The sequence below is a fragment of the Macaca fascicularis genome, chromosome 4 (genome assembly GCF_037993035.2).
Source record: "Macaca fascicularis isolate 582-1 chromosome 4, T2T-MFA8v1.1".
Classification (NCBI taxonomy): domain Eukaryota; kingdom Metazoa; phylum Chordata; class Mammalia; order Primates; family Cercopithecidae; genus Macaca; species Macaca fascicularis.
This window is the reverse complement of record NC_088378.1, coordinates 107,978,851-108,005,627: the sequence shown is the minus strand read 5'-3', so window position 1 is coordinate 108,005,627 and position 26,777 is coordinate 107,978,851.

Genomic DNA, 26,777 nt, shown 5'->3' with positions numbered 1-26,777 from the left:
CATATCAGTAAGACTATAAATTTGTATTGTTTTAAGCTGGCAAATTTGTTGTAATTTGTTACACTGGCAATGAAATGAATGCAGTTTCTAACAAGGAGGTCACCCAACTTATTATTCTATTACTGCTATTCTAGCATCGGAAAGCAAAAATTTAGCAAGAAGGTCTAAATTATTAAAGTTAATCTAACTTTATTAAAACACTGCTATGTATTTAATATATTGTTATGACAATGGAAATTAAGTATCATCCCTTACTTAAAAATGTTAAGATAAAGAACATAGTATAAATTAAAATATTAAAGAATACATAGTTGTTAAACGAGAGTCAAATATAGCTTAAAGCAATGAGAGAAGACAGAGTGATAACCTCTAATTTAGAGGAGTATGGATGTACACATGAAGAAATGAGTGTAATAACCATACTCTAGGACTAGTACGTGCAGAAGAATACAGCCAGAATTAACATTTATACAATTAAGACCTAGAGGAGAGATGGGCACAGCAAAAGTACTGGCCTAATAATCTTTGCCGCACATCTCCTCACAGTCTGCACACCTAGATATGCTCCATCTTTTATATTCTTAATACAGAAGATTTTTTTTGTTTATATGTATTTTTATTTTCCTTGTTTTCTATTACTCTTCTCAACACTTGCTGCTCTTGGCATGGCTTTTTACCTCTAATCAAGTTAAGTAAAAAACTATCCACCTTGCTCTGCCCAGCGTCACAGAGCATTTCCCCTACGTTTTCTTCTATTAACTTTACAATTTCAGGTATTAGGTTTAAGTCTTCAATTTATTTTGAGTTCATTTTTGTATATAGCATGAGATAAGGGTCCATTTTTTTTCTTCTTCACCTGGATATCCTGTTTTCCCAACACTTTGTATTGTTTAGACTATCTTTCTCTGCTGTGTGTTTTTGGTACCATTCTTGAAAATAAATGACCATAAATGCATGGGTTTATTTCTGGACTTTCTATCATGTTCTATTGGTCAGTTTGTCTGTTGTTATGCCAGTACCATGTCATTTTGATTATTGTATATTTATGAAAGCTTTGAAGCCAGGTAGTATGATTCCTTCACCTTTGTGTTTTGCTTAAGATTGCTTTGGTTATTTGAAGTTTTTTATATTGCCAAACAAGTTTTAGGATAGTGTTTTCTATCTGCATTAATGATGACATTGGAACTTGATAGGGATTGCATTAAATCTGTAGATTAATTTTGCTGCTACAGATATTGTAAAAATATTATTTTTTTCCAATCCATTAGCATGGATATCTTTCCATCTATTTGTGTCATCTACAATATTTCTTGAATATCACTCTGAAAACACAGGCAACAAAAGCAAAAATAAACAAATAGTATTGCATCAAACTAAAAAGCTTCTACACTGCAAAGGAAACAGTTAACAGAGTATAGAGACAACTTACACATTGGGAGAATATACTTGCAAATTATCCATTTGGTGAGGGGTTATTATCAAGATATATAAATAACTAAACAGCAAGAAAACAAATAGCTGAACTAAAAGGGGGCAAAAAAATCTAAACAGACACTTCTCAAAAGAAGACATACAAGTGGCCAGCAGATATATGAAAAAATACTCATCATCACTACTCATCAAGGAAATGCAAATTAAAACCACAATGAGCTATCACTTCACACTTGTTAAAATTGCTGTTTTTGAAAAGATAAATGATAGCAAGTGTTGTCAAGGGTCTAGAAAAAGGGAACAATTGTGCACTATTAGAGGGAATGTAAATTAGTAAAGCCATTAAGGAAAACAGTATAGACATTTCATAGAATACTAAAAGTTACCATACAATCCCATAATCTTACTTCTGTATATACTTAGAAGTGGAATTGAAATCTATATACTGAAGAGATATTTGCAGTCCTATGTTCACGACCTCAGCATTAGCCATTCATAATCACTAAACTTAGAAGCACCCTAGGTGGAGATCATAAGATTAATGAATATAGAAAATATTATATACATAATATTTACATGTATAATTTATATATTATATATAATATATAATTATATATTATATAATAAAATATAAAATTTTATTTTATATAATATAAATTTTATATAATAAAAAATATATATATATATAAATGCAATACTATTCCTCTTTTAAAAGGGGGAAAATCCTGTCATTTAAGACAACACGGATCAATCTGGAGGACATTATGCTAAGTGAGACAAGCCAGGCACAAAAAATAAATAATGCATAGTCTGACATGTATGTGACTAAAAAGTTGAACTTATAGAAGTATAGAATGTTTTTGTCACAGGTTGTGGGGGTGGAGTGAATGGGAAAAAGTGGGATTTTGATTAAATAGAAAAAATTTTCAGATAAACAGAAGAAATAAGGCTTAGTAATCTATAGTACAGAACGGTGAGTATAATAAATAATAATGCACTATATATTTCAAAATTGTGAAAAAGTAAATGTTTTTGACCACAAAAAATGATAAGTATGTGAGCTGATGGATTTCTTAACTAGCCTGATTTAATTGTTCTACATTGCAAACATATATAAAAATTTCTTGTTGTACCCCATAAATATATGTAATTATTACTCATTGATTAAAAATAAAAAAATTAAAACAATTCATCTTTCAAGAGGAAACTCAGGGTGACTTTTCATATTTACTGCTCTCTTTCATATGGCTAGTTTTCTTTTATTTCGTAAAGCCTATAATAATTTGCCTATTAATACGCCTGCCTCTCCTCACCTATTGTAGGCTCCTCCATAGAATTATTTATAACTAACCATTTTTTTTTGTATTGTACTCACAGATAGAATCAATATATAGCTCATATTAGTCATAAGTTTTTTAGATATTCCATAAATCTTAAGGTACTATGTTTAAATATCAGAGGAAGACAATTCTTTTCCAACTTTTATTTTAGGTTTAAAGGGTACATGTACAGATTTGTTATATGGGTAAATTGTGTCAGAGAAAGACATGAATTTATTAAAACTATTTTTCTGTCATTTTGATCATGAGAGTCTCTTGTCAGACATCCTTCACCAAAAATAGAACAAGTCTCTGAAATATAGTTAGAATAATATTTTCTGTAACTCAAATCATCCACTGCTGCTTAATTAAGGTAAAAGTTAAATAACCTTATTTTCAGGCTTTAAGGCAAATAAACTATTGTTTACAATTATTACCTGAAAGTCCCAGATGATTCAGAAACATTCTTTAAATATTTAGTGTGAAAAAGAGAGTAATTATATTTAAAACAAATAAACTATAAAATGGTTCTTGCAGTTGAATGCTTAATATGATCTTAAGTTTATTTCTTGATGTTTCTTATGTGTGAAAATGTTGGCATGGGTGAATAGAGGATGAGTTTTTCTTTTTTTTTTTTTTTGAAAAAAGAACATTTCATGTAAATTAGAAAAAGAATAGACAAATATCATTTGGTATATTTGTATCACATTTTGATGGGTACTGAATCTACTGGAAATGGATTTTGAAGGGTGAAAATTATTATAATGTCTTCATTTAAATTCCCTTAAGTACTACAGGGAAATACCCCAAAATATGAGACATAAAGAAAAAAAAAAAAAAACCCTTATCATTTCAAGGAAGAGCAAAAAAGTGATGCTGGTTCAAAAGCATGGGCTGTCCTGGTAGAGGCACATGCCAAAGATGGCAAGGAAAAATAAATAAATAGACAAAAGCCAATTCCATTATGTTTAAAAAATTTTGTTTTTCTTTCCCTTCAAGGAATGACTTTAAAACAAACCATATATTAATGCAATAATATTTTGTGAGCCTTTCCACTATTTCATGTTGTATCTCTTTTGCAGTTAACATTTTCCCTTTTGTAATATTTCCAGAGAATAAAGAAAAAGAAATGATATGCTTAGGGAAATGTTCAATATAAAAGTAACATGAGTTTTCTCTCCCTAAGCAATATAAATCTCTCAAAAAAATTTCCATTTTCTATAGAACAAAGTGATAAAATGAGAAGAATCTCTGCTTTCCATGTTTATCTCTCTATTTTTTTAATGTTTAAAAATGAAGGGCAAGTTATAATGGCTATTATAAAAATCATTTCAGAAATTATATTGCATACTCATTGTCTACAGAAGCTGACTTTTACATTAAATTCAGATTCTTCATGTTGGTTAACAACAGATTTGAGGATAAACTAAAATTAAATGCATTTGACTTCTAACCAATTTCTTCATTATCAACCAAAAGATATAAAGTATACTTTCATATTAAATTGAGGATGGTAGAAAAGTAAAATTTACGTGACTTTTTCTATCATGATCAATAGAAAAATTAAACAGAAATAAAGGAAGTTTGTATGTTTCCTAATATGGAACAGCAAGTATTTGGCACTTTGATATATCTGATGATTAGATGTGACTTGGGGTTGCCCTCCTTTTAGGAGAGGCTAAATATATTCTATTAGTATGAAAAAGAGTTAATGGAGCTTTGATTATCAGAAAAAGATTAAATATCTCTCCACCAATTGTTTTACCTTCTTCCTGAAAATAAAAGTTAGCCCTAATTTGCCATCCTCCTCTTCAGTTAGATGTCACCATGTGGCTGAGTTGGAGCCAATAGAATGTGAGAAGAAGACATAGTGCCACTTTAGGCTCCTTCCATTATTTGGTGCAAAATAAATGTAAGCAACTTGAATACTGAAATTATCAATGTCACAAGCTAGAATAAGCCTTAATTCTGAAAAGGCACATGGAAGAGTACTACTTCCTGATATAAATTCTGATATGAATTGTGCTAGCCCTCTGAGATATAGGTTTTTATATTTAGCTGCAACATATAATTACTTCAACTAATACAGGGATGTGCTATAAAAGATCACACAGTTTGAGTAAGTGCTTTATCATAAGGAGTTTTCCAGACAGGGATAAAAAGATGAGTAAAATTTTTGAGTTATACAATAAATATAAATTTAAATTAAAGTTGACATATATTTTGACGCTATCTTGAGTAATTTAAACTTAGGAAAATCATCTGTGAGTTGTTGCTAGTAATAGGTTCTTTGGGGAATGTTTTGCAGATGATGACTTATGTGTAAGTTTACATGGATGCTTAAATGCCAATAGGGTGATAATATGCAGATTCCAAATGTAATACTCTCAGTTTAATGTATTTATTTCTCTAATGTGTTCTACAGATTTGAAACATACTAAATTGCAAGAAGGTATTTATTGTTTGGTTATAAATTATGAACTAACAAATATAATAACAATTATTGACAGATTTTGTTGTGCCAGCTATATATTCTTGTTTTCCTTATCTTTTAGTTTCATGCTTTTGTCTCTTGAATTATATTCTATTTTTCTTTTTTCTTTCCTAGTTCTCAAAACAATCCATTGTAGAACCATCTCTTGACATTTTAACAGTGTGGTTTAATATCTGAAAGAATTATCAAGGAAAACTTCTCATAACTGAGGCTACAGTTTGAACAACTCACATTTTTAAAACTACATTGGGAAGTTATCACTTATGTCTGGTGATGGAACTCAACATCTGCAAGAATGTAAGTCACATATTTGAAAACTTGACTCAATGTATGTCTATTAAAGATTTTGAACTAAAATAAAGGTTTTTTCTTCTATCTGTGTTATAGGGAAATAAATTGTTGGTAAGTAAAGAAATAATTAATTGAAATAAATAATTATAAGTCATTTAGCTTATAAATGACAGAGTCAAACAAAATTTCAACTCGACAGGAGATGAAGATTTCACTGCTACTTATGGTATATAAAATACATTCATGCTTACTTTAAGACGGTAATATTTTGTCTCTCTTAAGAGAAAGTGTGCATTGAAAACTCATAGCAAAACAGTCATTATGTTTATGTTCCACCATATTAGAAAGTGAGAGACCACGTTTTAGTTTTGATGTGATAGGACTGGTTACACTCTATGGAAGAAGCCATATTTGGAAACAAGTTTTTCAGATTTGGAAAAAATGCTAGTTCAGAGATGACAGAGATTAAGGGAAGAGATTTCCATGTAATTCAGGTTGATCCACAGCTTGGAATGTTGTTGCTTTCAGCTGGCTCCTGCAAACTCAGAAATGAATATTTTAGGGAGACTCATCAGGAAATAAATGAAAAGCATTTAATCTCAGGAAGTCGTCCAGTTCAGATGGGGAAAACAGCAACCTGGGGTTGCTTGGAGGAAAGGAAAGTATATTGTGAAATAAGAACCCTCCTAAAGGTGCTTTATTCCTGTTTCAAATTATTTTGCCCTTTATGGTTTTCCTAATATCCACCTCAAATGTCTTTCTGGCTTCTGTATAAAATTTTGAAAAACAAACAAAGAATGCTTTCTGTGGACTTTTCTGTTATTTCCAAACATTGGAAAGGCAGCGTGATTATCTGATAATTTGCTATGACCTACCAAACTGCCTTATGGTAATTTCTTCTGATTCTGCCACCCACTTTCTTTGAGTAGATTTTTTATGCATTCAGCACAGCTAAACAATTCAGAACTTTATAAAGTAATTCAATGTAGCAGTTAGTATTTTTGCATTCCTTTTATTTGGAAGTCACTGTATTGTTTCACTTGTTTATTCCAAGCTCTGGAAATGCAGTGATGAATAGGTCAGTGTGATGACAGTGGAGAGAGATAGCCAATAAAGATTCACCAATAACTAAAAATGCATGCTTTTAAGGAATGATAAAAATGTTTTCAAGTAAAACAAAACAGGAATTGTGACAAAATGAATTGAGGGAGAGTTTGCTTAGAGTGGTAGTGAAGGACTCATGGCAAAGAAGAGCCTTGAGTTAGATCTAATGTGAAAAGCAGCTAGTTCTATAAATCCCCGCATACAAGTTACTTTCAGCATAGGGAACAAGTTCAAAGAACTAAGATGAAGAGAATTTTGGAAAACTGTGAAAGAGAAAAAAGAAGGAGCCTGGAGCATCTGAGAGCAGATGAAATGGGAAAGTAGACAAGCGGCAGTTTGAGAGGCATGGTTGCTTATTCTCAGACTGATATCAAGACCTGGGTATGTAGGTGAATACTCATTGAATCCCTTTGAAATGCGTTCTTCCCGTCTTCCCTGGGCCAATTGATGCAGGGAAACCAGTTAGGTAGTAATTATAAAAGTTTGGAGGGGTAGAAAGAGTATATTGGACTGGAGTGGTGGCAGAGGTGAGGGGATAAAGAATTATACTTAGGAGATAAAAGCAATAAATTGCAATTATTTTGGATAAGCAGAGGTTAGAGAAATAGAATTACTAAGGGTGACTGCTAGGTTTATCAGTTCAACAATGTATAAACATAAAGAATGTCAGAAAAATACTTATGGGGAGGTCAGAAGGCATTAATATTTTCATATTGGAGATGTTAATTTGAGGGATTTTACAAAAGTATATAGAAAGGAAATGAAAATTGCTGTATTAATTAGTAAGTCCATTGATCTTGAGTTCAAGCAGAGTTAATGAGAATAGGAAATATTTGACAGTATGGAGATGAAATTGTCATCAAAGACCTGAGTGGGTTCACATGAGAAAAACCACTAACAGACTATTGGGAAAAAATATAGAAGAAAAAAAAGAAAAACAAAGGGCTGCAACTAGCATGTCCTTTAGAGAAGAGCAGTCCAGGAAAGGAACGAATGAGTGCCCATGTGGGAGAGGAGTAAGAGTGGAGTAAGAAATATTGAAATCCAAGATAGGATGTATTCCAAGGAGGGAATGATTAACCGATAAGGATGCTAATTAACAATAAACCATTGAAATAATTTAGAGGAAAAAAAGTGTCTATTTTGGGACCAGGCACGGTGTCTCACTCCTATAATCCCAGCACTTTGGGAGGCTGAGGCAGAAGGATCCCCTGAGGTCAGGAGTTTGAGACCAGTCTGGCCAACATGGAAAAACCCCACCTCTACTAAAAATACAAAAATTAGCCAGATGAGGTGGTGCATGCCTGTGATCCCAGCTACTCGGGAGGCTGAGGCAGGAATCGCTTGAACATGGGAGGTGGAGGTTGCCGTCAGCCGAGATTGTGTCACTACACACCAGCCTGGGTGACAGAGCAAGACTCCATCTCAAAAAAAAAAAAAAAAAAAAAGAAAAAAAAGAAAAGAAAAAAGTGTCTGTTTTATATAAAAACTACATTGTGAGAAACATAAATAAAAATGTACCAATAAGAAAAATTGTGTTACAAAATGTATCTTGTTAATATATACATATATATATATACACATATATGTTTTTTCCTGATGTGTAGTTCCTTTGGAGCCTAGATTAAAATGGAATATAAAGGGGGGGGCGGAGCAAGATGGCCGAATAGGAACAGCTCCAGTCTCCAACTCCCAGCGCGAGCGACACAGAAGACCGGTGATTTCTGCATTTTCAACTGAGGTACTGGGTTCATCTCACTGGGGAGTGCTGGACGATCGGTGCTGGTCAGCTGCTGCAGCCCGACCAGCGAGAGCTGAAGCAGGACGAGGCATTGCCTCACCTGGGAAGTGCAAGGGGGAAGGGAATCCCTTTTCCTAGCCAGGGGAACTGAGACACACAACACCTGGAAAATCGGGTAACTCCCACCCCAATACTGCGTTTTAAGCAAACAGGCACACCAGGAAATCATATCTCACACCTGGCCGGGAGGGTCCCACACCCACGGAGCCTCCCTCATTGCTAGCACAGCAGTCTGTGATCTACCGGCAAGGCAGCAGCGAGGCTGGGGGAGGGGCGCCCACCATTGCTGAGGCTTAAGTAGGTAAACAAAGCTGCTGGGAAGCTCGAACTGGGTGGAGCTCACAGCAGCTCAAGGAAACCTGCCTGTCTCTGTAGACTCCACCTCTGGGGACAGGGCAATAACAAACGCAGCCGAAACCTCTGCAGACGCAAACGACTCTGTCTGACAGCTTTGAAGAGAGCAGTGGATCTCCCAACACAGAGGTTGAGATCTAAGAAGGGACAGACTCCCTGCTCAAGTGGGTCCCTGACCCCTGAGTAGCCTAACTGGGAGACATCCCCCACTAGGGGCAGTCTGACACCCCACACCTCACAGGGTGGAGTACACCCCTGAGAGGAAGCTTCCAAAGCAAGAATCAGACAGGTACACTCGCTGTTCAGAAATATTCTATCTTCTGCAGCCTCTTCTGCTGATATCCAGGCAAACAGGGTCTGGAGTGGACCTCAAGCAATCTCCAACAGACCTACAGCTGAGGGTCCTGACTGTTAGAAGGAAAACTATCAAACAGGAAGGACACCTACACCAAAACCCCATCAGTACATCACCATCATCAAAGACCAGAGGCAGATAAAACCACAAAGATGGGGAAAAAGCAGGGCAGAAAAGCTGGAAATTCAAAAAATAAGAGCGCATCTCCCCTGGCAAAGGAGCGCAGCTCATCGCCAGCAACGGATCAAAGCTGGACGGAGAATGACTTTGACGAGATGAGAGAAGAAGGCTTCAGTCCATCAAATTTCTCAGAGCTAAAGGAGGAATTACGTACCCAGCTCAAAGAAACTAAAAATCTTGAAAGAAAAGTGGAAGAATTGATGGCTAGAGTAATTAATGCAGAGAAGGTCCTAAACGAAATGAAAGAGATGAAAACCATGACACGAGAAATACGTGACAAATGCACAAGCTTCAGTAACCGACTCGATCAACTGGAAGAAAGAGTATCAGCGATTGAGGATCAAATGAATGAAATGAAGCGAGAAGAGAAACCAAAAGAAAAAAGAAGAAAAAGAAATGAACAAAGCCTGCAAGAAGTATGGGATTATGTAAAAAGACCAAATCTACGTCTGATTGGGGTGCCTGAAAGTGAGGGGGAAAATGGAACCAAGTTGGAAAACACTCTTCAGGATATCATCCAGGAGAACTTCCCCAACCTAGTAGGGCAGGCCAACATTCAAATCCAGGAAATACAGAGAACGCCACAAAGATACTCCTCGAGGAGAGCAACTCCAAGACACATAATTGCCAGATTCACCAAAGTTGAAATGAAGGAAAAAATCTTAAGGGCAGCCAGAGAGAAAGGTCGGGTTACCCACAAAGGGAAGCCCATCAGACTACCAGCAGATCTCTCGGCAGAAACTCTACAAGCCAGAAGAGAGTGGGGGCCAATATTCAACATTCTTAAAGAAAAGAATTTTCAACCCAGAATTTCATATCCAGCAAAACTAAGTTTCATAAGTGAAGGAGAAATAAAATCCTTTACAGATAAGCAAATGCTTAGAGATTTTGTCACCACTAGGCCTGCCTTACAAGAGACACTGAAGGAAGCACTAAACATGGAAAGGAACAACCGGTACCAGCCATTGCAAAAACATGCCAAAATGTAAAGACCATCGAGGCTAGGAAGAAACTGCATCAACTAACGAGCAAAATAACCAGTTAATATCATAATGGCAGGATCAAGTTCACACATAACAATCTTAACCTTAAATGTAAATGGACTAAATGCTCCAATTAAAAGACACAGACTGGCAAACTGGATAAAGAGTCAAGACCCATCAGTCTGCTGTATTCAGGAGACCCATCTCACACGCAGAGACATACATAGGCTAAAAATAAAGGGATGGAGGAAGATTTACCAAGCAAATGGAGAACAAAAAAAAGCGGGGGTTGCAATACTAGTCTCTGATAAAACAGACTTTAAACCATCAAAGATCAAAAGAGACAAAGAAGGCCATTACATAATGGTAAAGGGATCAATTCAACAGGAAGAGCTAACTATCCTAAATATATATGCACCCAATACAGGAGCACCCAGATTCATCAAGCAAGTCCTTAGAGACTTACAAAGAGACTTAGACTCCCATACAATAATAATGGGAGACTTCAACACTCCACTGTCAACATTAGACAGATCAACGAGACAGAAAGTTAACAAGGATATCCAGGAATTGAACTCATCTCTGCAGCAAGCAGACCTAATAGACATCTATAGAACTCTCCACCCCAAATCAACAGAATATACATTCTTCTCAGCACCACATTGTACTTACTCCAAAATCGACCACGTAATTGGAAGTAAAGCACTCCTCAGCAAATGTACAAGAACAGAAATTATAACAAACTGTCTCTCAGACCACAGTGCAATCAAACTAGAACTCAGGACTAAGAAACTCAATCAAAACCGCTCAACTACATGGAAACTGAATAACCTGCTCCTGAATGACTACTGGGTATATAACGAAATGAAGGCAGAAATAAAGATGTTCTTTGAAACCAATGAGAACAAAGATACAACATACCAGAATCTCTGGGACACATTTAAAGCAGTGTGTAGAGGGAAATTTATAGCACTAAATGCCCACAAGAGAAAGCAGGAAAGATCTAAAATTGACACTCTAACATCGCAATTAAAAGAACTAGAGAAGCAAGAGCAAACACATTCGAAAGCTAGCAAAAGGCAAGAAATAACTAAGATCAGAGCAGAACTGAAGGAGATAGAGACACAAAAAACTCTCCAAAAAATCAATGAATCCAGGAGTTGGTTTTGTGAAAAGATCAACAAAATTGACAGACCACTAGCAAGACTAATAAAGAAGAAAAGAGAGAGGAATCAAACCGACGCAATTAAAAATGATAAAGAGGATATCCCCACCGACCCCACAGAAATACAAACTACCATCAGAGAATACTATAAACACCTCTACGCAAATAAACTGGAAAATCTAGAAGAAATGGATAATTTCCTGGACACTTACACTTTTCCAAGACTAAACCAGGAAGAAGTTGAATCCCTGAATAGACCAATAGCAGGCTCTGAAATTGAGGCAATAATTAATAGCCTACCAACCAAAAAAAGTCCAGGACCAGATGGATTCACAGCTGAATTCTACCAGAGGTACAAGGAGGAGCTGGTACCATTCCTTCTGAAACTATTCCAATCAATAGAAAAAGAGGGAATCCTCCCTAACTCATTTTATGAGGCCAACATCATCCTGATACCAAAGCCTGGCAGAGACACAACAAAAAAAGAGAATTTTAGACCAATATCCCTGATGAACATTGATGCAAAAATCCTCAATAAAATACTGGCAAACCGGATTCAGCAACACATCAAAAAGCTTATCCACCATGATCAAGTGGGCTTCATCCCTGGGATGCAAGGCTGGTTCAACATTCGCAAATCAATAAACATAATCCAGCATATAAACAGAACCAAAGACAAGAACCACATGATTATCTCAATAGATGCAGAAAAGGCTTTTGACAAAATTCAACAGCCCTTCATGCTAAAAACGCTCAATAAATTCGGTATTGATGGAATGTACCTCAAAATAATAACAGCTATTTATGACAAACCCACAGCCAATATCATACTGAATGGGCAAAAACTGGAAAAATTCCCTTTGAAAACTGGCACAAGACAGGGATGCCCTCTCTCACCACTCCTATTCAACATAGTGTTGGAAGTTCTGGCTAGGGCAATTAGGCAAGAGAAAGAAATCAAGGGTATTCAGTTAGGAAAAGAAGAAGTCAAACTGTCCCTGTTTGCAGATGACATGACTGTATATTTAGAAAACCCCATTGTCTCAGCCCAAAATCTCCTTAAGCTGATAAGCAACTTCAGCAAAGTCTCAGGATACAAAATTAATGTGCAAAAATCACAAGCATTCTTATACACCAGTAACAGACAAACAGAGAGCCAAATCAGGAATGAACTTCCATTCACAATTGCTTCAAAGAGAATCAAATACCTAGGAATCCAACTTACAAGGGATGTAAAGGACCTCTTCAAGGAGAACTACAAACCACTGCTCAGTGAAATAAAAGAGGACACAAACAAATGGAAGAACATACCATGCTCATGGATAGGAAGAATCAATATTGTGAAAATGGCCATACTGCCCAAGGTAATTTATAGATTCAATGCCATCCCCATCAAGCTACCAATGAGTTTCTTCACAGAATTGGAAAAAACTGTTTTAAAGTTCATATGGAACCAAAAAAGAGCCCGCATCTCCAAGACAATCCTAAGTCAAAAGAACAAAGCTGGAGGCATCACACTACCTGACTTCAAACTATACTACAAGGCTACAGTAACCAAAACAGCATCGTACTGGTACCAAAACAGAGATATAGACCAATGGAACAGAACAGAGTCCTCAGAAATAATACCACACATCTACAGCCATCTGATCTTTGACAAACCTGAGAGAAACAAGAAATGGGGAAAGGATTCCCTATTTAATAAATGGTGCTGGGAAAATTGGCTAGCCATAAGTAGAAAGCTGAAACTGGATCCTTTCCTTACTCCTTATACGAAAATTAATTCAAGATGGATTAGAGACTTAAATGTTAGACCTAATACCATAAAAATCCTAGAGGAAAACCTAGGTAGTACCATACAGGACATAGGCATGGGCAAAGACTTCATGTCTAAAACACCAAAAGCAACGGCAGCAAAAGCCAAAATTGACAAATGGGATCTCATTAAACTAAAGAGCTTCTGCACAGCAAAAGAAACTACCATCAGAGTGAACAGGCAACCTACAGAATGGGAGAAAATTTTTGCAATCTACTCATCTGACAAAGGGCTAATATCCAGAACCTACAAAGAACTCAAACAAATTTACAAGAAAAAAACAAACAACCCCATCAAAAAGTGGGCAAAGGATATGAACAGACATTTCTCAAAAGAAGACATTCATACAGCCAACAGACACATGAAAAAATGCTCATCATCACTGGCCATCAGAGAAATGCAAATCAAAACCACAATGAGATACCATCTCACACCAGTTAGAATGGCGATCATTAAAAAGTCAGGAAACAACAGGTGCTAGAGAGGATGTGGAGAAATAGGAACACTTTTACACTGTTGGTGGGATTGTAAACTAGTTCAACCATTCTGGAAAACAGTATGGCGATTCCTCAAGGATCTAGAACTAGATGTACCATATGACCCAGCCATCCCATTACTGGGTATATACCCAAAGGATTATAAATTATGCTGCTATAAAGACACATGCACACGTATGTTTATTGCGGCACTATTCACAATAGCAAAGACTTGGAATCAACCCAAATGTCCATCAGTGACAGATTGGATTAAGAAAATTTGGCACATATACACCATGGAATACTATGCAGCCATCAAAAAGGATGAGTTTGTGTCCTTTGTAGGGACATGGATGCAGCTGGAAACCATCATTCTTAGCAAACTATCACAAGAACAGAAAACCAAACACCACATGTTCTCACTCATAGGTGGGAACTGAACAATGAGATGACTTGGACTCAGGAAGGGGAACATCACACACCGGAGCCTATCATGGGGAGAGGGGAGGGGGGAGGGATTGCATTGGGAGTTATACCTGATGTAAATGACGAGTTGATGGGTGCAGCACACCAACATGGCACAAGTATACATATGTAACAAACCTGCACGTTATGCACATGTACCCTACAACTTAAAGTATAATAATAATAAATAAATTTAAAAAAAAATGGAATATAAATAGTAAAGAGTTTTAAGTGGGATGAACCCTTGAAATCTGTCTTATTGCAGCTTTTATTGAGAATACTTTTAAAGAGATTAGTTAATATATTTGAGATCCTTAGACCATATTGAGGCAATGCAACTATAACATATTATATGGTAGTACTTTAATTACATAAAAGTGTAACATTACTAGTCTGAACAAAATCAGGATTAATACTATTTACTTTGAATCCTCTCTCTTTATTTCCTGATTCTCACCCCCAAATAATGGAAATAGATCAATAAAATTTTTTTTTGATTTGGTTTATAGTACTTAATATTTTTCTTAATGTTTATCTACAAGAAATGTTATTTTTCTCTTTATTTTTACCTTTAAAAAAGCTATGAAAACTCTAAAAGTAAATTGTATCTTGATCAATACAATCTTGAAATTGTATTTGCTTTTTGCTTTGATGAGATAGTGTGTAGGAGAGTGTGTGTGTGTGTGTGCGCGCGCGCGCGTGCGCGAGTGTGAAGAGAGAGAGAGAGAACATTGTAGTTATTGCATGGATTAGTTTGTGATTATATCCCATTACTAGGATATAATACTATAATAGTTATGTAATTGTTGCTTAAACATTACATAGCTCTCTTTCTTTATCTGAAAAACAAGGAACATAATACAGCTTAACTTCCAAAAGTCATTGTCCAGATTTATAATGTTAGTACATTTGAGACCTTGGATAATCAACAAATATTAGTTGTTATTATTATAGTATCATTTTATTGGTGCTGGTCTTAGCCTACATAGAGTAAAAATTTAGTAGACAGTCTATATTAATTTGGACTGTATATATACATTATGTGTAATATATTTAATGCACATTCCTGAGGAAATCAATTATATACAATAGAGAATAATTAAAAATATGTTTAGAATATCATTACATTTTAATGGCTATTGTATGAATTATATAGTCTTGTAAAATCTGCAACTACTATTCTCTTTTTAATAAGTTATTCAATTAATATTTAAAATATTAGGTCTAAGATTTTATCAATTAATGATATGGATAGTTAAATTTCTAAAAATAAAAATTACCTCAAATGACACAATGAGATATTCTATGGTGGAACTATCTTTCTTGTATTTTGAAACACAGGATTTTTTATCAGATCTCACTGATGTGCCCTGGAATTATGAGTCTTTGTTGTATGAGTTCCTCTAATACTGGTATTGCTTCACATCTGTCCAATGCTTCTGTTTTCTTTTCCTGGGTATTCTCTTGCTTCCTATGTGACTTCTCTATTTGTTTCTGCACACTTCTCCATAAAACACCCTTGTGTATTTTTAATTTATATGCTCTAATGCCAACTTTGGCAAATAAATTTAAAATTCTGCTAATTATTAATAGAAGATAATATTTTGCCAAAGATCAAATACACTGATAAGGAAAACATATGAGGCTACTTTTATAATTTGTTGAATCCTCTAAGAATATATATTACGCCTGATTTAGTACTGACAAAAGCCAATATTTTTACAAAGTGTAAGGGTAAAAGTTCACATAATGTTCATTCAAAATGATCAGTTGGATATGCAAAATAAAGAAGGTTGGCATAAACTCTAGGAAGTACAGTTTTTTTTTTTTTTTTTTTTAACAAAAAAACCTATTCACTTTTGGGATAAGAACTTGGTCAAAGTAATTGCACTTAATTTTCTAGTTTACCAATTTGAGTAAGCTTGCATTAACATTCCATTTTCACAATCTGGTGAGGCTATTATTTTTATGTGTTGACAGTCTTACTTAATCTTGCCTAACAGACATAATAGGAGTGCCATCATTTTTACTGGCTATCATTTCATTAAAAATTGAATCTCTTTCTTTCTTATGTTTCTAAATGAGTTCACTCAAGCATCCATGGTTGTTAAAAATCCATATGAGAAATTAAAATATCTGATTGCTGAAAATACCTGTGTAATAATATCTAAAGTTAGTAGAATAGATTGCTATAGACTTCTTTGGCCAGATTAGACTTTTATTAAAATTTATGTCAGCTTCTAGTAAAGCCTCTATAGAATAAACAAGATAAAATTGCCCCTATATGATGTCATAATTTCTCTAATATTAGAAGATATGATGCATTGCTAATAAAAGAAAAATTACTAAACTAAAAGCTCATTTCAAATGTCCAAGTAATTAAAATGTGCTGTTTTGCTAACAAATGGAATGAGAAGTGACAGAGGAGGTTATGATACAGAGAGTGAGAATAAGAGTTAAGCAAGTAAAATCAAAGACATAAACAACAAAAAAAAGTTGGTAAAATATTTTAATTGATAATGCTGAAAACACAAGCAGAGACATGGAGAATAAGCTTGAGAAAATTAAGCAATATAGACTCTTCTCAAATAACAAAACTAGTTTTACCTCTTTTTCTGTCTTTGAACAAATATTATTGAGTTGCTCAGGTATTTGTTGTTCAACTGCCTAAGAAACTATTAAATCAGAATGCTGTTTAAAGCCCCTTTTACATTGGGCACGGTGGTTCACGCTTGTAATCCCAGCACTTTGGGAGGTTGAAGTGAGTGAATCACTTGAGGTCAGAAGTTTGAGACAAGTCTGGCCAACAAAGTGAAATCCATCTCTATTAAAAATATATAAATTAGCAGGGTGTGGTGACACACGCCAGTAATTCCAGCTACTCAGGAGATTGAGGCACAAGAATCACTTGAACCTGGAAGGCAGAGGTTGCAATGAGTCTAGATTGTGCTATTGACCTCTAGCCTGGGAGACAGTGAGACTCTGTCTGGAAAAAGAAAAAAAAAAAATCCCTTTTAGGTTGAAATTGTATGAACATTATATTTTTCTCACATTATGTTATTACATAATATTTATATTTTTGTAAGATGTAGAATCACCTAGTCAAGCATGTATTATTTATAAGCATATATGTATTAAATATTTTTGAATGAATAAATGCAACACTATATTCATTCCCCTTAAGTTTCAGGTATTATTTTCTTCATAGTAGCAGTGAAGATCAATTTTGTCTCTTTTCTACCCTGGTTCCAATGTTCCTTTGCCCATTACCTGTAAATATTCATTAGCATTATCTGGATTTGCATGCTGAACTGCTGACCAAAATAAGGGTTGTAACACAATGTGCTCAACTCTGACATTTTCTCAACAAGGACATAGTATTAACCTCCCACGCTATATAATAGTTCCACCCAATTTCCCAGAATGAGTTCTTAATTTAATTGGTCATTTGAAGTGCATCTATGTATAAAGAGAGTATTGCCTGATTTGAGAGGAGGAAACTACTTATCGACTAAAATTTCTAATGTCAAACAGAAATGTAAGAAGAATATTGGTGGAACTAGTGAAAGTTAAGAAGAAAATGTTACCTAAAATAAAAAGGTTTTTGAAATGTATCAGTACAACCAAATGTATAGAATTTAATAATATATTCTTAGTGAAGATACTTAAATATTGAGGAACAATATATTTAAATTTGTAATAGACTAGTTACTTAGAAAAACCCCTCAGGAACAAAATTGGAAACAACTGGAGTACTTATTAAGAGAGGGGTTAGAACCTCTTCTAAGGAAAATAAATATCCTAAAGTGCTATAATGCAATTGTATCATCTATGTTCTTAGAAGAAAGCAAATCTATATAAAAATACAAAAATCCAGATTGATTTCAACAATAACAGTGTTAGTATTTATTTTATACAGTGTATCAAAAAGTAGATGAATTTATCTCTGGCTTTAGATCTAATTTATAGGTTGAGGTCCTGCATATCAGAGAAAAAACCTGTTTTTTTTTTTTTTCCTTCAAGATTTAGAAACTGATGTTAAATATAGCTTTTATTATTTATAATCCTCATTAATGCTTGTATTCTGATATCACATACTTCTATTTTAATATTTATACTGAAAATGGCATCTTAATGTAAAGCTAGTTGTTTCTGAACTTTTGCTTGTTAAATTATGATATTAGTAATATTAAACTACATATGTATATGTAATTAAATTATTAAATTTAATTAAAGTACATATGTATATGTAAACAAATGGCGAGTCCATAAGTCCACTTGATTCTGGATACTTGTTTATCGATAGTTTGAAATTAAACATGGAGTTCTCTTTATCTGCTTATTTCTTACTTATCCAGCACCTAAAAGTCTGCTACAAAACTCAAATACTGCAAGTGTCAGAAACATAAAGTATGAATTTAAAAAATAAACTCTATCTGAAACGAAATTTTTGCAAAATGAAAATTCTGTAATCCCAAAGTCCCCATTTCCAGGAGCACAATTTTTAAATGGTATAATATAACTGTCATATTTTGAAAATCTAATATAATACTAAAACTATTTATTTCATTGCACTTTTATTAAGAAAAAAGAAAAGAAAGTCTTTTACTGCAAAAAAATAGTTTTGCTGACAATTTTAATTCTGTTTTCTCTTTCATTGCAGAGTGGCGATAGCCACTCTAGAAACGTTCATACTTTTCAAAGTTGATTACACAACCCACTTGGCCGTCTCTTCTTCTTTCCACGTATCTTTTGCGAATAAACACATAGTTCCTGCTGATTTGGCAGGCTCTGCTGCCTAGAATAGATATGCAATGGTACAGAGAAAATGGCAGGGGAGCCAGGATTCCATATTTCATGTAACATGTCATTTGTACACAGGTTGCCTAATAATGTCACGCTGGACAGTATTGTCCCCAAAAATGTTTCAAACACTATCTGAGACTTGATTAATTCTAGTGATATGTAGTAATTAATGTACGTTTCTTACTTTCTATTTGTTTTATTACCAGTTTTTTTTTAAAAATAGTGCCAATCAAATATTTTAAAACTTTCTAATTTAGTTTTAATTTAATCCTATTGTAAGTCTTTAATTTTAGTCCCACAAGTCTTGGTCATTCTGCTCTTGCGTATTCACTTAAACTTTGAAAGCTTATTTCTTTTATAAATTACTTTCCTCAATGAGTAGATAAGAATTAGAAAAATCTTAAAATTCCAATGTATAAAAATAATATTTGGTACAGAATCTCTATTTTCAGATAATGCCCAGTCAGCATGCCTCATCTAGCATTGATTGTTTTTAACCCCTCACCCCTCTCTTTTATATATTGTTCCGTTTTTTTTGCTACATTATGCATAGCAATAGTCATTCAAGATTTTAAGTTATATATCAGAATTTAAAATGATTTTTCCATATGTATACACACACATAAAATCTGGTATATATACACATATGAGATATTTACATATACCCACATATTGTTCTATTAAAGGCTGAAATAATATATTTTTATTCTTTGAACATAGAAGAAAATTACTCAAGGCCATTCTGGCATGAAGGAACATGAGATTAATTATACCAAGAATAATACTGACATAAATAAACACATTTTAATATGTGGCATGATTTTCATTTGCTTATAGTTTTTGCTTGCTAGAATGAGATATATTACAGTTAGAAAATCAATAGTACATAAATGTGTTTTCACACAGCTATAGAGATGTTACCTGAGACTGGGTAATTTATAAACAAAAGAGGTTTAATTGACTCACTATTCCACATGGCTGGGGAGGCTTCAGGAAACTTACAATAATGGCAGAAGGGGAAGAAATCACCTTCTTCACAAGGCCTCAGGAGAGAGTGTGAGTGTGTGAAGGAGAAACAAACACTTAAAAATCCATCAGATCTGATGAGAACACACTCAATATCATGAGAACAGCATTGGGGAAACCGTCCCAAAATCCAATCCCACCATATCTCTCCCTTGACATATGGGGATTATGAGGATGACAATTCAAGATGAGATTTGGGTGGAGACACAGCCAGTCCTTATAAACTAACAACGTATACATTTTATATTGTGATTTTGTTTAAACCATCTCAGGTTCCTGAGCCTTGTTTTCTTAATCTGTAAAACAGTATTATAATAACAAACAAGACATGTATTGTATTGGGTCTTAAATCCTTTATATTCTATAGTACATTTGACAAAGAAATGATATTAGTGCAAATTAAACCTTTTCATAAATAATTGTTATTATTTAGCACTTTTGTTGTTTGAAGTGTGGCCCATAAACAGCTGCATTAGCATCACCTGGCACGTTGTTACACATGCAAAATCTCAGGCTCTACTTCAGAAATACTGACTCAGAATCTGCACTTTAATAACATACATGAGTGATTCACATACATATTGAAGTTTGAGAAACCCCAATTTAAAATGTTTGAATTTCACAATGTGGAGTAAAATATTTTTATTAAATTTTAAAAATAACACATATGTTGTTGCTCAAGGTAATAAATGTTTGTATTTTGTAATAGCTATATAGTTGTAAGAAAATATAATGCTATCATAAAAACCATACACAAATTTAGCACACTTAAAAAAAACTGAATATCAATTATACATATAAAATGATGGTCAGCGAAATAAGCCAGGGACACAAAGACAAATACTGCATGATCTCACTTATATTTGGAATCTAAAAAAGCTGAACTCATAGAAGCAGAGAATTGAATTGTGGTTAGCAGTGGCTGAGGACCACGAGGGTAAATGGGGAGATGTTGGTTAAAGGATGTGAAATTTCAGGGGAATAAATTCAAAAGATCTATTGTACAACGTGATGACTATAGTTAGTAACAATGTGTTGTGAATTTGATAATTGTTGAGAGAGATTTTATCTGTTTTCACAACAAATAATTGACAAGTATGTAAAGTTGCTGTGGCTCAGAAAATGACACCCCATAGAAAATGACACCCCAAAGTATGGCACTTTGTCGTGCTGAACACTATTAATTAAAGAAAGTTGAAAGGCCTTAGAAGCTGCCTCAGAATCAAGGTCCCTGACTTTCCCTTGCTTCCTCCCCAGTGGAAGGGTGGGGCTCTCTCTGAATTTCCTTTATAGGAATGAAGGAAGTTCTTCCAAAAGAAACACAATTGCCTTTCATCCCCTGTCTTATACCTCATTAAAGAGGGGACATTAATTAAATAACAAGAAACTAAATATTGTCACTATACCCAGCCAGACAAACTTTCTGTCTATTATTCTGAGGGTTGTTACCTGAGAGGCTTTATCTGTGTCAGACAACCTTTGTTCTCAGTGCACTTCCACCACCCACCTTCCCATAAACTACCTCTTCCAGATCCCAGGAGAACTTTGTCCCAGGCTCTTGTGTTATCTTCAGGCCCACTCATGTCCCCTAAAAATTACTTACTTTTACTTTAAAAATGTCTATATTCCCTACCTCTCTCCCCCATATGAAGAGGGTGTTTAAGTTTCACTCATCTGGACCTTCTTTGAATTTTATAATTGTATGACTTCCATACACTTGCATATTAATAAGTTTACTGATCTGTCTATTGTCAGTTTGCTTATGGACTGAAATTATCAAACCTTTGAGATGTAGGAAGAAAGTTCCTTTTACCCCTATAAAGTAATGAAAAAAAATCCATAAATGCATTATTTAATATAACTCAAATTTATTTTAAAATTTAACATACATTCAAAAGAAACAAGGAAAGAGAAACATGTGAGTATTGTGTTACATGATTATGTGTATATGCTTTGAAAGAGAGAGAGAACCATATCTTTAAAATATGGATCAGAATGAGTTAGTTAACCTAAATCTAATTTGTTCTTTCTTTCTCAGTAATAGTGTAACTGAGTACCCCATTTTTTGGAAGAGAAAGAGAAAGAATTATTATATTTTCTATTTTTTCTCTTTCCTCCTTTCCCCTGTTCCCCACTAACTTAGCTCTTTAGAGAGCAATTACAACCTTTACCTTCTTTTCACCAGACATTCCTTGCAGGGCAAGCTTATCTAACCATGTGCTTACTTAGAAGCTCAGGAGCTGGGAACCTCCCCTTCCAGGAGATTGCCCCAAGAGATGATAGTCAATTTCAAACCTAAAGTGGACTTGTGATAAAACTTTCTCCTACCTGGAGAATATCTCAAGAAGATGGCACTTTACAACTTAGCTCTGCCTGCATTGGTGCCAGCTCAGTCCCCTTGTAGATAAGGCACCAAAGTGAGTTCTGTAGGCCCTGCACCTGCTCACTCCCTGCTCTGCATGCCGCTCATGCCAAATCCCCCTTTAAAATTCCCAGCTTTTTGCCCCCAAAGTGAAGCAATCCCCTTAAAGGAAAGAGGCTGTCCTTTTACCCTAAGCTAAAGTTTGGAATAAAGTCACTTTTTTCATACCAGATTTCATTCTTGTTAATTGGATTGTTCATGTGGCAAGTGACTGAATCTGTGTCTCAGTTACAATAGAACCACCAAATTAGGCTATGCTCATAAAACTACCTTCCTCAGTCTTTCTTGCAGCTGGGCGAACAAAGTTTTACAAATGGAATGTTAGTGGAATTGGTTTGTGAAACTTTCAGAAAATATCTGTAAAGGGAATGGTATCCTTAGGTTTCTTTTCTTCTCCTATTGTTATGGGTCGGAAAGTAGAATAGTGATTGGAGCTTCTGCAGGCATCTTAAATCATGCTAAAAGGGTCATAACTTAAGGGAAGTAGTGGAAAACACTATGAAAAGCTTGACCCCTTACACTTTAGTGGATCTGGCACATCAACCCTGGATTGCTGATTGCTGGATTTTTAACAATAAATAATAAAACCTTGTATCTTCAGTCACTATTAATTATGATTTTTCTACTGTATGAAATAAAAACTAATTCTATTATTGATACAGTAATTGACACCTGAAAGTTGTGTGCTGCTTCTGACAAAACTAAAAATCAGTTATTGGCACAGTGTTGGGCACTGTGGCTTGACAACACTGAGGATTGACAAAGACAGCCTTGATGTTCACCTCAACTTGACTAAACTTTAGATAGGTTCCTTCGTAACTATAGATCTCTGACCTTCTTCATTGTAGAGCATTTCCTTCAGAAAAGAAATTTCAATTGTGACTTCTGTCTTTACCCCTTTGAGATGTAAATCTTCTACAACCTAGGAATGTCTCTTTCAAGGATCTGGGGAGGGTGGACATCACCATAAACTACCTCTTCCAGATCCCAGGAGAACTTTGTCCCAGGCTCTTGTGTGATCTTCAGGCCCACACATGTCCCCTAAAAATTACTTACTTTTTACTTGAAATGCAATTACCAAGAAAGATAGGCTCCTATGTCCCAGTTTCTGTGGAAAAGTAGGAGCCTAACTATGATGACAGTCAATTAGCAAACACAGATGGCCTAATCGCACTGATCCACCTCTTCCAAATGTCCTTCAGTACTTTTCATTAGCTCATCTCAGGGTTTAAAAATCTTCCTGATTTTGTTCCACTTGAGTTGAGTGCAATCTCTACCCTACTGCAATTGTCTTCAATAAAGTCCCCCTTGCCTGTTTAGCTGGTTGGGTGAAACTTTTCTTTCATAGGATTCAGATACACTAGGTTTTATAGCTTGTGAATCTTGTTATTACAGGAGTTATTAAGAAATTATTTTAGGCAGATAGAAAGGGTAAGGAGTCCTCAGTAAGACTTTTTCTTTTAATAAAAACAGCTCCTGAAACATTTCTTTTCTAACAGAAAGCAACTTGAAAAGCCAGATCAGCAAGCATTGATAGCAAATGCCAGTGACCAGAAACCAGGTCCATCAAACATGGTGGTTTCCATACTCTTCTCCTTGACACCTTGTGTGCCAGGTTCATTTATAGGTTATTAACAATGGCTTCTAGCCCTTTCCTAGACTCTGGCCTTAGGACATACTGCTTCTGGTTAGGAAAAGAAATGGGATGCTTAAGATGGATCTGGACTGGCCTAGTGGTTATAGCTCAAAGTCTTGTTCCTTGAGTTAGCCACACTTCCAGAGTAATGGCATTAGTTTCCATCGGAGGAGATGAAGAGTTTGCCCTGTGTTGTGAGGATGCTGGCTCCCATGAGAGCTAGAATATCTCTACCTAATAAAGGAGTAGGAGTCTCAGACATGATTTAAAAAGCATGTGTAAGTGATAGGTCCCCTCCCAGTCCGCTATGAGGTTGAGAAAAATATCTGGTTAGAATTTTTCCTGAGACACCACTTATGATTGTAGTATGGAAAAAGGGAAGGCCTGAATTAGAAAGGAGAGAAGAGAGACTGGCTCTAATAGCTAGCAGGAGATCCACCTTTCTTCTTTCAATTTCCAGAATTACCAAGGGCTCCCATGCTGTAATAGCAGTGTGAGTCACTGGAGCCAGGGGTTTGAGTCCCGGGACCCATCAGTTCTGCTGGAGCATCTGTGAGACTGGTTCTGAACCCAGTGACTTCCTTCTCCAGGGCAGTTCCATTTCCAGTGTTCTCTGCCACAGGCTGGACAAGGTTGCGGTGACTTCATCTTGCTGCCTAGGCATTCCGTCTTAAAATGACCTGACTTGCCACATCGATAACAGCTAGTGGATGCACCTTAGGGATCCTGGACTTTGCAAGCTTAAAACACTGTTACTAGAGCCTCTGTTCTTTTCTTGTATTTCCTCTCCTTTTCTTGGGCCTTCTCTTGATCCCTATTGTAAAAGACCAAAGTGGCTATTCTCAGGAGGTTTTCTAGGGTGCTATCTGATCCTATAGATTGCTTCTGTAGTGTTCTTCTAATATCAGGAGTTGCCTGTGTAATAAATTTGTTTTTCAGAATAAGCTGTTCCTCAAATGTATCAGGGGATAAAGAGATATGTTTTATTAGTGCCGCTCTCAGCGTTTCCATAAAGGTTGTGGGATTTTTGTCTGATTTTTGATCTATCACGGACAGTTTAGAGTAAATGAGAGATTTGGCCCTGGTTTTTCATAGACCCTTTAATATGCACCTTAAAAAGTGCTTCTTTTTCCATTCACCTCCTAAGTTATTGGGATTCCAAACCGAGTTGTCTACCGGAACTGTTTCTCTTCTTAGTGGTAATGGAGTTCTGCTTTTTTTTTTTTTTTTTTTTTTTTTTTAATCTTCCCTGCCTCCTCTTTTTCTCTTTTGTTTGCTATAGGAGACATGTCGCTTATCTCCACCTTTTTCTGCAGCCTGCAGAACTGCCTGCCAGCCGAAGTGAGGGTATGGCTCAGGAGCAACATAACATACTTTCATGTGAGGTCAAACACCACCTGGGTTAAATTTTTGAAACTTTCTATGTACTTATTGGGGTCATCAGAAAATCATCCTAAGTCTCCCTTCATCTGCTTAAGGTTCTATAACCATTTATATCAGACACTTCCTGAATAGTTAAGAGAGAATTGTGCGTTTGGAGGAGGAGAGGGGGGAATGGTAATACTGGAGATGGTGGAGCTTGAGAAGCTGATGGTACAATTGGAGGGGGACCAGAAGGATTGGGACATTCAATAGCTGCCTCAGATTCCTCCTCTGGAATCTGCTTTAGCTCTGAGAAACCATTCCCTGTGAGTTGCCTGCCATGGCTGCTAAAAGAACTGGGTCAACTGTACAGAGCTTGTAAGTTCTGTGTTATCTCACAGGTCACAGAAAGCCTGTACGTAGAAGATCTCAGTCATTTGTCCTTCTGTCTGCAGAAAAGATCTAACTATTGGATAATATTAAAATCAAAGATCCCCCTACCAGGTCAGGTTTGTCTGTCCCCAAGATGGTAAGAAGGCCATCCCCTTGTGCAATCAACTATGAGGTGCTTTTTCTTCAAAGTCTCAGGGTTGAGGGAGTCCCAGTGCTTTAAAATGCACTCCAGGGACTGCATGCTGAAGACGATCTGTTACCCATCTAGAAAGAGAAGGAAGAGAAGGCATCCCTTTAGTCTCCTTCCATTCTGTATGTGACCCAAGGTAGAGAAGAAAACAGTGGGGGTATACCCCCAAATATGTTCCCTCCCTGGCTCCTGGTTCCCAGCACCCTGTGAAATGTGCCTTCAGTGGTTGTAAGCATGACCCTCTTAGCCATGGCACCAAGGAAACTAGACTTTTAGGCCAGTCACACTTACCCAAATAGCCCTAATCCTTTGCCTATGATTTCCCTTTGACTTCTTGGACTTGTGGGACCTGTGTGTCTCCCTAAAAAAAATGGATCTGGGAAAGACTATATAAAAGGCAAGACTTCTTTAATGGAAGGAATGTGCTAGATTTCCTGCTATTATGGCCCAGGCTAAAACATTTACTGTTAGAAAAATGGTTCCAGTTAACTTTCAAACTTAAAATTCCCTTACTGATTAAGTACTGTCTTAATCAGAGAAAGAGTAGGTGCCCTAAAGGAATGTGGGTACCTAATGGCAATTTTCCTGCTGATGGGTTAGTATCGGGACTAAAATTTGGGTTGCAGAGGACATGTTACTCTTAATAGCTGAAAGCAGAATTTTCCCATTCACAGAAGTAGCATAAAGCCTAGTTTCCAATAGAAAAGC